Genomic DNA, 12937 nt, shown 5'->3' on the forward strand with positions numbered 1-12937 from the left:
TATCATCTTCCACCTCAATACGGCCGGTGATATATTTAAACGTCTTAAGGTCCTTAAACAATACTTATTTAATGTAAACTTAAAAAAAATAAACAAACTTATAATTCAACTGATCTTTGTTCTCCTACGGAATCTATCCTCTACCAGCCCATTCCAAAGGTAGAAATGGCCAGGAACGTATCTCACATACTCTGTGTGAGTGGTAATACTGTACTTTAAAGCTTAGCCCATTATTACAGCTTAAGGGAAATATAAACGATGTGGTATTTGTTTAATGTTCATTTGTTCAATTGATTATGAATGTTTTATTGTAAGCCGCCTAGGTTTCAGGCGGATAAAAATATTTTAAATAAAATAAATAAAGCTTAATTCAGACTAGCAGATTCAAAGGTGTACTCTAGATAAGAAACAATGTTTCCTATGGCTATGTGCAGCTCTAAAATGGAGTCAGCTATCTCCACAAACAAGAGCAGCAGCCATGAGAAAGGGAGGCTCAGCCCATCGGGCGAAAAGCAGTGCACTCTGGGAGCTTACCTTTAAAAAAATATACTCTGTTTACATATCTGAAAACAAGCACTCTGCTTTCATGAATATGGGACAAAACAACCTCACTGGATCTAAAAGAAACTCAACTGTCTCCCTGAGCTCTCTCAAGGATGCAGAAAACAGAAAAGGAAAGTCTTACCACAGAACTGAACTTGTTGCTTTAAAAGTGCCGATAATTCTTTTCTGAGAAGAGCGGGAACTGACAAATTTGCTTGTTTGAGGTATAGACTGAAATTGTTGCCTCTCTTCAGATTTGGTATTAAATAAAGAGATGGAGAAGGGGGGGGTGTTTACAGGGAAAGAGCTCAGACTCCTCTGAGCTATTCCCTATGCTCCCAAGTCCAGCTCCAGGAATAATAATTTTATAAATTATCTTAAAAACCCCTATTCTACTAGGATGAAGTTTTCCCATTGTGCACTTTTTTTTTCTTTTTTTTTAAATACAGTGTATAATTAAACAATGGAATTTGTTCCTAGAGGATGTGGTCAAGGCAATAAACATAGCAGGTTTCAAAGGAGGATTGTACATGTTCCAGGAGGAAAACTCCATGAAAAAAGTATGAACCAGGTACTCTTAAGAAAGTCACTGTTCATCCCTGGAAATGAATCATGATAAATGATCTGAGTGTCAAGACAGGATGCTAGGTTTGAAGGACCTTGGGCTGAGTCGGCATGGCTTTTCTCATGTTCTTATTAAGCACAGATTCCCCTCTCCTCCAAATAATCTGCTGTGAAAAAAACATCCAGTTTTTACCAACACATATAGGACAAAATAACCAAAACCTGCACAATTCAAGAACTGGCTGCTCAGAGAAAATTCAGAGTTTCTGAAGTAGCAGTTCTCCAAGCGTATGAAACTTTGCAAACAGGAGTATGAAGATCCAGCAAGCAGAATTTTTTTAACAGCATTGCAGAATGATTTAGAACCCTGCATTATAAAAACAAAATAGGCCATTCCGTGCTCAATTATCCCTTTGGTCTAGTATTATCAATTACTTTCCAGGGAAATGATATGCCCCTTTCAGACACGGGCACTGTAAGAATTCCGAGCTGCCACAATACTACCAGGTAGCATGAGAAAGTAAAAAAAAAAAAAAAAAAACAACCCACATGTGCCAAACAGAAAGAACTTAGAATGTACATTATTTTGATTTCTTAAAACTTGGGAGCCATGTACTCTGTGTACCCGAGTCAAAAATCCTAAAATCAAGTTCTTAAAACTTCCACTGGACAGCCTTGACATGCACCCAGTCTCTCAGAATTTTTTTTTTTTTCACAATTAGCTATTGTTTAACTGCATGTCAGCGCTGTTCTGTGAAAAACTATTGAGTGTGAAGGACAGCACTTATCTTCTGGGAATATGCATTTCAGCAAAAGCAGATATGTCAAGGACAGGCACATTGCTTGAAGCCATATCAAAATAAGGAAAAACTTCAGTTCGTTCAAAAAGAACCACTCTTACAAACTAACAGAAAACAAACTGGTATAGAGTCAAACTGGTTTCATTGCAAGACCTCAAACACCCAAGACACTATTTAAACATTTTTTTTCTGGGATGATGTGTTCATCATTGGATTACTGAAGTGGCACAGCCCCTGAGGAAACTGTATAGTGAAACGGTTGGGCAGCCATCGGGCAAAAGCGAAGTGCTCTTCTTTCACAATCTATAAACACACTATTTGTTGAACTTTGAGCCTGCCATTAAGAATTAATATCAAATTAGATATATGCCTAATAAGACCAATGAAACCAGTTTGGCTCTGTATCAGTTTGTTTTTTGATAATAAAGCCAGCAGATAAATTTCACCCTACCCGTAGGTAGATTGTGAGCCCACTGGGACAGTTAGAGAAAAATACAGAGTATCTGAATGTAAAAACTGCCAGGGTGGTTTCTTAAAGGGCAGTATATAAACAAACTATCTTGGATTATACAGTGGATTCCCCTCCACATTATTTTGTTTCAGCAAGACAAATTCACTTAGAATGCATTGATGGATTATTCTTTGTCTTTTTGATGGTTATTGTTACGCCCTACTGGGCGGTGTATTTTCCTCGCTGTCAATAAACATACGTTAAAAAAAAAAAAAAAAAGAATGCATTTGGAAATGTAATGGTGTTTCAAATGCTTTTTGGGCAAAACTCCATGGGCTATTCCAAGGAGTCTAGTTGAATGCTGTGGAATTTAACAATAGTGTGTGGAATTTGGCAATATTTTCCAGGGCATTTAAAAAAAAAGAGAGAGAGAGAGAGTCAGCACCTTGCTACAGAAAGCTGCAGCTTTTTAGTCTGACTCATTAGTATACAATACTGAACCACTGGAGAGTGACCAATTACTGCTAAAAGACAAAGGCAGTGCTACCTTTAGAAGTCATAGCCTCTCAATAGGCCTCTTGTGTTTACACACTTGGGTACATGCAGCAGCCTGTATTATTTACCGTATTTTTCGCTCCATAAGATGCACTTTTTTTCCACCCAAAAGTGGGTGGAAATATCGGTGCATCTTATGCAGCGAAGATACAAATTTTTAACACACACACTACTCGTCGGTCCTTTTTAAAACACCCCCAGTACCTTTTATATCCCCCGTCCCTTTTTAAAACACCCCCCCCATACCCTTCCCGTACCTCTTCAAATGTCCCCCATTGCCTGGTGGTCCAGCGGTGCATCAGCCGGAAGGCGTGAGCCCTCCGTCCGCTCGGGCCCACGCCGCATCATCATGTCCCGCATCCCCTTAAATGTCTCCCATTGCCTGGTGGTCCAGCGGTGTATCGGCCAGCAAGCTGGGCCGGCGCCACCCTCCGAATGGTGCCTTCAGTTCTCACAAGCAACTCGTGAGAACTGAAGGCACCATTCAGAAAGCGGCGTGGGCCCAGGCAGGCGGGCGGAAATCTCGCGCCTGCCAGCCGATACACCGCTGGACCACCAGGCAATGGGAGACACTTAAGGGGATGCGGGACGGGACAAGGCGAAGTGAACCCAATAAAAATAGTTGTACCATAAAAAAGGAACTGGAGGATTAAAAAAGGTACTGGGGGCAGGTTACAGGGGGGCTGGGTGCAGGGCCTGGTATATATTATTATACAATTTGGTTCAGAATGTTTTTTTCTTGTTTTCCTGCTCTAAATTTAGGGTGCGTCTTATGATCAGGTGCGTCTTATGGAGCGAAAAATACTATTTACTTAATTTGTTTTTTATCCCATTTTCCCCAAAGAGCTCAGAATGGGTTACAGGTTTTACTTATCTATCTAATTTCATAACCTGACTCATTAAAAAAAAAAAAAGCCCTAGGAGGCATATAATATTTAAAATATGTAAACAATACAAATTTCAAACCCAAGGAACAATGCAATATAAACCCAGTTAAATACAGCCTCAAAACTATCAAAATATCCAGGAAAGATTTGATGCTGTCATCACACACACTACAGCTTGCTAAACTTACTTCACAAAGTATTAGTTTATTTTAGATTTGGTTACTATTTTGCTTGTACTTAAGGGCACAAGTGTTATAAATTGAAAGTATCTGAGACATTTGCATATCCCCTTCCATCCCCTCACAAGGAACAGTGGGAGCACTTGAACAAAACAGGGAAGGACCCCTTCACTGCGTTTCTCTAGTAAAGCTGCACCAGTTGTCCCCGCCTAGTACTTCTGTTATTGATATTTACTGTACACTGAAAATACCAGGGGATGTTACAATATTATAAGCCTTTGATACAACATATTAAACAGAATATTTGCAGTATTTTGTAAATATATACATATTAAACAGAATATTTGCAGTATTTTGTAAATATATACAAGTAATTTAACACTTGTCTTACAGTCAGCCCTAGCCACCAAGTTCAACATATTCTTGTTGGCCTTGTGAACAGTGCCATCCATTGGACTAGGTCCAAGGGTATCAGGTACCTTAGGCAAACCATCAACCAAGTGCCCTCTCCCCTCCCACACTACTCCAAGGCAGCTCAATAAACAATACATATTGTGATTCTTCAGCATGTGGCTAAATTTACATAAAGGATATACTTCTCCTTTATGTCCTATCCCCTCCCTCTATCTCATTTCCTCTTATATTATGTAACTTTTCCCTTCCTTCTCTTTTTTTTTCCCTCACAGTCATGTTTGTCTGTATATGTCTAATATGTTTTCACTAACTTCTCCAACACACCAATAACTAATTCTTACTCTCCTATTTTAAACAAATTGTTTTTAAATTGTTAACCGGTCAGATATTTGTTTTATGATCGGTATATCAAAAACCAATAAACTTGAAACTTGAAACTTAAGAACATATGAACAGCCTTACTGGGTCAGACCAATGGTCCATCAAGCTGTGACGAGCCGAGCGGTCATTTTCCCATCACATTGTCATGGCCTGCACTGCTCCGGGCCAAGGTTTCTAACAACCCTCTCTGTATTCATACACATATACACTTCTAGACACTCTTGAAAATATAATGAACACTTTTATTGGTGTGCAGGACTTGAATCTGTTCCTTCACAAGCTCAGAGAAACCAAAACTCAATACTTTAAGTTCAGTCTCTTAGTCCAATGTTAACAGTATGTTCTATAGACAGTATCAATTCCCATTCAGTGCTTAATCAGTTAATCAGCTCTTAGCAATTTCAAAACCTGTGTGGCTTACCTCAGCCACATCAGATATTAGCTGTTCCTTTCAAAGCAACGTTAGGCTCTTCAGCACACAGCCTCAACCAAATAATAATTGGCTTACCTTAGCCAGCACCTTTACTGTCCAAGCTTCCAGTACATTCATTAGGCTTCTCATCCAGCCAAGAACACAGCCTCAACCAAATAATAATTAGCTTACCTTAGCCAGCACCTTTACTGTCCAAGCTTCCAGTACATTCATTAGGCTTCTCATCCAGCCAAGAACACCACCATTCACTATATCAGCTCCTCCAAGCAATCCTTATCAGTCTTCTCAGCTTCCCCATGGGGTTCTCCTTAACTTACAACTTCTGAGCCTTCTCTGCTCAGGGAAGTCTCTCCTGAGGACCTCTCACGGGGACCTCTCAGAATGAACCCCAGATTGGACATATGAAGCTCTTCCTGCCTGGGTTCCACCCCATAACTCAGCAGGGTAGCCTGTTCATGCAGTTCGGTGCCATCTTCTGGATGAGGGTTGATCTCTGAGCTACAAAGCTCAATGCATTTTGGACCCTGTAGTTTACCCACTAATTGGCCAGCGCCCTCTTCTGCCCACCGATATAACAACATTATTTTCTTCCAGGATATTGTCCAAACCTTTCTTAAAACCAGCTATGCTATCCACTCTTACCACAACCTCTGTCAATGCGTTCCAGAGCTTGACTATTCTCTGAGTGAAAAAAATTTCCTCCTTTTGGTTTTAAAAGTATTTCCCTATAATTTCATCGAGTGTCCACTAGTCTTTGTAATTTTTTGATGGAGTGAAAAATCGATCCACTTGTAACCGTTCTACTCCACTCACGATTTTGTAGACTTCAATCATATTGTCCCTCAACCGTCTCTTTTCCAAGCTGAAGAGCCCTAACCATTTTAGTCTTTCCTCATACGAGAGGAGTTCCGACCCCTTTACCATCTTGGTCTTCTCTCTTCTTTGAATCTTTTCTAGTACCACTATGGGCTCCTTTTACTAAGCTGCACTTGCGTTTTTAGCATGCGTTAAAGATTAGCACGCTACACGGAAAATACTAATGCCAGCTCTATGGAGGGTTAGCGTCTAGCGCACACAGTAATGTAGTGTGTGCTAAAACCGCTAGCGCAGCTTAGTAAAAGGAACCCTATTTCTTTCTTGAGATAAGGAGACCAGAATTGAATGCAATCTCATGTTATCCTCAACTATAGTCATTACATCCATCTCTCCTATCCCTCAGCCATGCAGTAGTAAATTTTTATATTTATTCTTTCATTCCTGGTGTTCATACTAAGCGCCCTTTTACAAAACCATGGTAGAGCTTCTCCCGTGGCAAACGTACCAAAGTCCATTTAATTCCTATGAGCTTCGTGCATTTGCTCTGGAAGAATTGCTACCGCTGCATTGTAGAAGGGGCCCTAAGTGGCTTCTACATTTTAAAAAAAATCTTGCTCCCTTTCTCAATCCCTTTGTATTTCTCAAAGTAGTCCTGGAGTCCCTCCCCATTCAGTCAGTCAGGTTTCCAGGCTATCCATAAGGAATGTACATGAAATAAATATCTATTTATTCCAAACTTTCTGTACAATCTAACAACATAGAAAAAGGAAATAAATCTTAAGACAGAAAGCATACTCATCCAAGATAGCAGTGGTTTCTGGCACACGTGAATGCAGGGCAGGAGGGGAATTACATCTACCACACCAGCTGCAATAATTCCATGTGGTATGTGCTCCGCATACCTTCCTTACCAATTCCCACTCCCTCCCACACACACTGCTAGACTTGGCTAACTCAGTGATTTGGATGATCATTTTACTGTGAAATACAAAACTGTATGAATGAAGTTAAATGGTTGGTCAAGTTTTGAAAATAGAATATAATCTTAGGTGTAATCCTGTATTCCGATTTAGAATTACCGTATTTTCTATAAGACGCACCCAGCCATAAGACACACACTCCTGTAGAGGAGGAAAAACCAAGGAAAAAAAAAATTTGGTTCATAATTTTGTTTTTCTTAGTTTTACCTCCTCTACATGTAGGTGCATCTGGTGGTTTGATGCTGGGAAGCTCGAAGCACCCCACCCCCCCCCGGTACCTTTTTTAACTGGCGGTGGTCCAGCGCGGTCTCCTGCTAGACAGCTGCCTTTCTCTTTGCAGAGCAGCGCACAATGCAGGACCTTTGCACTTCCTGCCTGGTCCCGCGCCGCTCCATGATAGACCTCAGCCAATCACGGAGCGGCACAAGACCAGGTAGGAAGCACAAAGGTCGCACCCCTGCATTGTGCGCCACTCTGCAAAGAGAAAGGCAGCCGTCCAGCAGGAGACAGTGCTGGACCACCGCCAGTTAAAAAAAGGTACTGGGGGGATGGTGTATTCGCTCCAGAAGACGCATCCACTTTTCCACCCCCTTTTTGGGGGTGGAAAAAGTGTGTCTTATGGAGCAAAAAAATACCGTAAATCATACGAGAATGCTCTCAAAAAAATTCTCTCTCTATTTTTGGCAGCTGAGAGTTATAAGATCTATCTTGTCACAATCCAGTTTTCAAGTACTTTGTCAACTGATATTATTGCCATATTTTGATTACTGCAATTCTACAGTATTTACTGTGGAGCATCTTGTAAAGGTTCCTACTAGATTAGTCTAACTCAAACCCTTTGTGGGGCCACATTTTGAATTTGTAGGTACTTGGAGGGCCACAGAAAAAATAGTTAATGTCTTATTAAAGAAATGACAATTTTGCATGAGGTAAAACTCTTTATAGTTTATAAAACTTTCCTTTAACAGTTAAAAGGAAAGATATATAAACTATAAAGAGTTTTACCTTATGCAAAATTGTCATTTCTTTAATAAGACATTAACTATTTTTTCTGCGGCCCTCCAAGTACTCTATTTTTTCTGCAGCCCTCAAATTTAAAGTTTAATATATTTTCTCTCTCAAAAGTGACACATTTCAATCACTATATTGAAAATAAAACATTTTCCCTACCTTTGTTGTCTGGTGACTTTATTTTTCTATGCATTTAACTATGTTTCCAGGGTCTTCTTGTCCTTTGACTGGTTTTCTCTCCATCTTCACTTTCTTCCTTGCATCCATCTTTGGCATTAACTGCTTTCTTTTCAAAATCTACGTTTCCATGTCTTACCTTCCCTTCTGTCTCTCTCTTCTTCTGTCCCTATTTCCATGGTCTGACATCTCTTTCTTTCCTTTCTCTCCCTCCTTCCTTCCTTTCCCCTGGTCTGGCATCTGTCTCCTTCCCTCCCCCAACTTTTTAATTCTTTCACCCTGCCTCCTTCTTTCTTTCTCTCTCTCTCCGTGCCCCCTTTCTTTCTGTCTTTCTCACTCCATGCCCCTTTCTGTCTGTGTCCCATCACCCTTCTTTCTTTCTGTCTCCCTGTCCCCTCTTTCTTTCTTTACTTCTCCCTGCCCTCCCCCAAGCCACTACCATTGGGAAACAGGCGCCACTGCTGCAATCGGGGAACAGGCCAGCGCCCGAAGTCTTACTTCTCCCTGCCCTCCCCCAAGCCACTACCATCGGGGAACAGGCTGCCATCACCACAATCGGGGAACAGGCCAGCGCCCGAGGTCTTACTTCTCCCTGCCCTCCCCCAAGTCACTACCATCGGGGAACAGGCCGCACTGAGGTCTTAACTCTCCCTGTTTATCTTCCTCAGCGCAGGGCCGACCAATACTCACCACCCGAAGTCAATTCTAACGTCAGGGAGGGACATCCGGGCCAGCCAGGCAGCGATTGGCTGGCCCGGAACTTCCTCCCCGACGTTAGAATTGACGTCGAATGGTGAGAATTGGTCGGCTCCAAGCTGGGAAAGATAAACAGGGAGAATTAAGACCTCGGCGTGGCCTGTTCTCCGATTGCAGCGGTGGAGGCCTGTTCCCCGATGGTAGTGGCTTGGGGAAGGGCAAGGAGAAGTAAGACCTCGGGCGCTGGCCTATTCCCCGATTGCGATGGCTTGGGGGAGGGCAGTTGGAAGAGAAGTAGATTGGAGACCCTTGCTTTAGTCGAGGACAGATTGCAGGCCGCAAAATAATCCCTGGGGGGCCGCATGTTTGAGACCGCTGGTCTAGCAGCTGTATTTTGAAACAACTGTAATCTTTTAGGTTAAAATATTTGAAAGGTCTTCACCTCTTTTGCACAAATTGCACTTACTTCTGATCAGATACGGGGGATTAAGGCTTTATATGGTGATACTCCAAAACAATTAACATCTCTTTTATATATTCCAGCTAGTTTTATTACTACAAGAAGTACGTAACTGTAGCTTTAAACTTCAGTTTCCAACTGTTTATAGAGTAATTAGGAAGAGTCAACTAGTACAATTGTTTTCTTATCAGGCAGTTCAGATGTGGAACAGTCTTTCCTTTATAAATAAGAAGCCTAAATTTGTATATTATTTTGAATAAAGTTTTAAAGACCTACTTTTCTTTATAAATGTTATTCTTGATATTTTATCTTTTTGAAAAATAGTTTTTAAGTATATATGCTCCTCTTAGGGCTCTTTTTACTAAGGTGCGCTAGCGGTTTTAGCACACGCACAAGATTAGCACGCACTAGCAAAAATATTACCGCCTGCTTAAAAGGAGGCGGTAGCAGCTAGCGCGTAGCAATTTAGCTCACGCTATTCCGCGCGTTAAGGCCCTAACGCACCTTTGTAAAAGGAGCCCTTAATGTAGGGTTCTTCTTGCTGTAATCCCCTCCAACTTCAAAAATAGCGTAATATAGAACTACTGATTAGATACCTAGTGACTGAACTGTATAATGTGTACCTGCTGATGTAGGATAGTAGCACTCTGTGGTTAAGCTGCTTACTGCAATGTGCTTTGTTCTTTCATTTTATTCTTCTTCTTTTGAAAACCAACAGAACTTTTCAGTAGCATGTCATTCAAACCAGCCCTCCCCTTCCCACGTCAGTGAGAAAACACAGAGAAAAACAGATGCATACACACATGCAGAAGAGTTGGAAAGAATTCCAAGAGCCATGCTCCACATGTTTTCTCCACTTGTTTTACTTATATTACTGAATTGTTTTCAAAGTAGTGATTCACACACAAAGAATGCCCCAAGAACAAAATGTCAAAATGTTCAACCACTAACATTTTTTACATTTCACTCATTTTGAACTAGTGCAGCTGCACAGACAAACAGCAAAATATTATATTTTCCCTTATCAGCATTCAGGACTTAATCACTGAAGACTTTTCTTCCCATCCCATGTCTAGGGAAAAGAACAGTCATGTGCTATATTTGGGATCATCACTTCCCTCTTTACATGCTCTGCAACTGGTGCAAAACGTTGCTGCTTTTAATTGATGTCAATTTTCAGGAGCATTTCATTCCTGTATGTGAATCCTCCACTGGATGCCAGTATTTTGGAGAACCAAATTCAAATTTAAAACTGTTTTGCTTGCCTTTAAGGCTTAACATGTTCTCTCATCTGTGTATTTGGAAAAAAAAAAGTGTTCTATTATCTGAATATGCCCTGACTCACTTGTTATAGTCTTTTCATGTTTTTTTCCAGCAATTTCTGTAAGATTAATTTTGACACATAAGACAGAATTGCTGCATTATCTGTTTGGAACTCATTAAGGAAATAGTGCTAGATCCATTTGTTTTGGAAAAAGAGAAGGGATTTTCATAATCTGACTTTGCCGTTTGATTATTATTATTATTTTTATTTTTTTTCTATTTTAAAGGTTCTAATGCTTTTAAATTGTAATCTTGTAGGTTTTAAGAGTTCACATGTTTCTTTAGGATGGTTGAGAATTAAACAACATAACTAGTAATCAAAATTAAGATGTTTTGTTGACATCATAGATTTCTGACCTACCTCCAAACATTACCACATCATGATGCTGAAAGGGGCAGAGCATTAACCAAATTGAGACTTGGAAGGCATATCGAGGCAGAAAAGCTGCAGGAAAAAATGAACCGGTAATGCCCGATATCTGAATGTCAGAGCATCTAAACCGGTAACGTTTTAGAATTTTAATCCTCCTTAAAATCACATAACATAGCTGTACATAACTCTTCCGTAACCATGGTAACGAATGTTCAAAACAAGTCAGAGGCCAAACTCCAGAAAAAAACCCAAAACAAAACATTCAGATCTTCATAAAATATAGTTTTGTTACTGTGAGTGATCTTCATCACAGCAGAGTACAATAACCCGTACAATGCTCCCATTTGTTTCAACTGTGGGTGAAGTGCCAAAATTTTTTTCCTTGCATCTGCTGTGGCCTTGGAAAAGTCGGGGGGAAAAACAGTTTGGATCCCTACCAGTTTATGCTCCACTTTTCCTTTGCCACTTTCAAAATTTCTAGTACTTGTGGAAATCTCAATAGCTTAAATAGTATGGGCCTGAGACCAGTAGTAGTGCTATTCTTCCTTGAAGGGACTCTATGAGCCCTCAAATTCCAGAGGCTGAGAAAAGTTTATAGAGAGCGCTTTAGGAATAAAATCCACTAGGAATCCAGTAATATCCTTCCCCTCAATAACTTCAAGAAGATCCAGAAGTCTTATATTATTTCTTAATCTCCTATTTTCCAAATCTGCCATTTTCTTCGTGAGAACAAGGACTGTTTTATGATCCAACTGACACTGGACCATTTTTATCTCACATTCAGACATCCGTTTTTCACAACTGTCCAGTCTGGTATTGGATATCTGTACTTGTTGAGTCAGGTTTGTCAGTTCTTCCTGAACTGAGGCTAACTTTAGCGAGTTACCCTGTAACAGTTCTTGCACATTTTTCATTCCCACCATCAATTGTTCCAGCAAAGGCACTTTAGGAGTCACAGGGTCAGGCTTTGATCTTTTACTTGTTCCTTGAGCAGCAAATGAAGCCTCTAAGCGTGTTTGTCTTCCTGAGGCCATCTGTGAGCAATAATAGCCTTCTGGGAGGAAATAAAATATTAATAAACTAGTCTTTAAGCCCGTTACATTAACGGGTGCTAGAATAGATGTGTGTGTCTTTCTTTCTCTCTCTCTCCCCTTGGCCGCTTTCTGTCTCTCTCTTTCCTCGGCTGTCAACCATCACCCCTTGCCTGTTCCACCTGTCCAGCAGTAGGCCTTATCCCTTCCTTTTACCTCCCCCTGTCCAGCAGCACTCCTTACCTGCTCCCCCTGTCCCTCTTCCCTGCTCCCCCTGTGCAGCAGCACTTCTTCCCTGCTCCCCAGTCACTCTTTCCTGCTCCCCCTGTCCAGCAGCACTTCTTACCTGCTCCCCTGTTCCTCTTTCCTGCTCTCCCTGTCCAGCAGCACTCCTTATTTTCTCCCCCTGACCCTCTTCCCTGCTCCCCCTGCCCAGCAGCACTCCTTACTTTCTCCCCCTGACCCTCTTCCCTGCTCTCCCTGTCCAGCAGCACTCCTTACTTGCTCCCCCTGTCCAGCATGCGGCTCCTCTTCTTTAAAACAGCCTACCGGCTGTAACATTTGTTTCCTGTGTCTCTCTCTCTCCTTAGTGTTTTGTTATTTTTTTCAATCTGTCTCTTTAGCCCCCTGTCCTTCTGTGAGTGTCTGTGTCTCTCTCTCCTTGTCCTCTGTGTTTTGTGAATTTTTCAATCTGTCTCTTTAGCCCCCTGTCCTTCTGTGAGTGTCTGTGTGTCTCTCTCTCCTTGTCCTGTGTTTTGTGATTTTTTCAATCTGTCTCTTTAGCTCCCTGTCCTTCTGTGAGTGTTTGTGTGTCTCTGTCCTTGTCCACTGTTGTTTGTTTGTTTTTTTAAATCTCTGTTTAG

The 12937-nt window shown here is 41.1% G+C and overlaps 1 protein-coding gene across 1 annotated transcript in view; it reads right to left on the reverse strand.

Annotated features, from left to right (window-relative positions):
* The window catches only part of RAB11FIP5 (RAB11 family interacting protein 5), a 222345-nt gene that overhangs the window by 188103 nt on the left and 21305 nt on the right, over window positions 1-12937 (reverse strand). The gene's annotated exons all lie outside the window — the stretch shown is intronic.

The sequence above is a fragment of the Geotrypetes seraphini genome, chromosome 1 (genome assembly GCF_902459505.1).
Source record: "Geotrypetes seraphini chromosome 1, aGeoSer1.1, whole genome shotgun sequence".
NCBI lineage: Eukaryota > Metazoa > Chordata > Amphibia > Gymnophiona > Dermophiidae > Geotrypetes > Geotrypetes seraphini.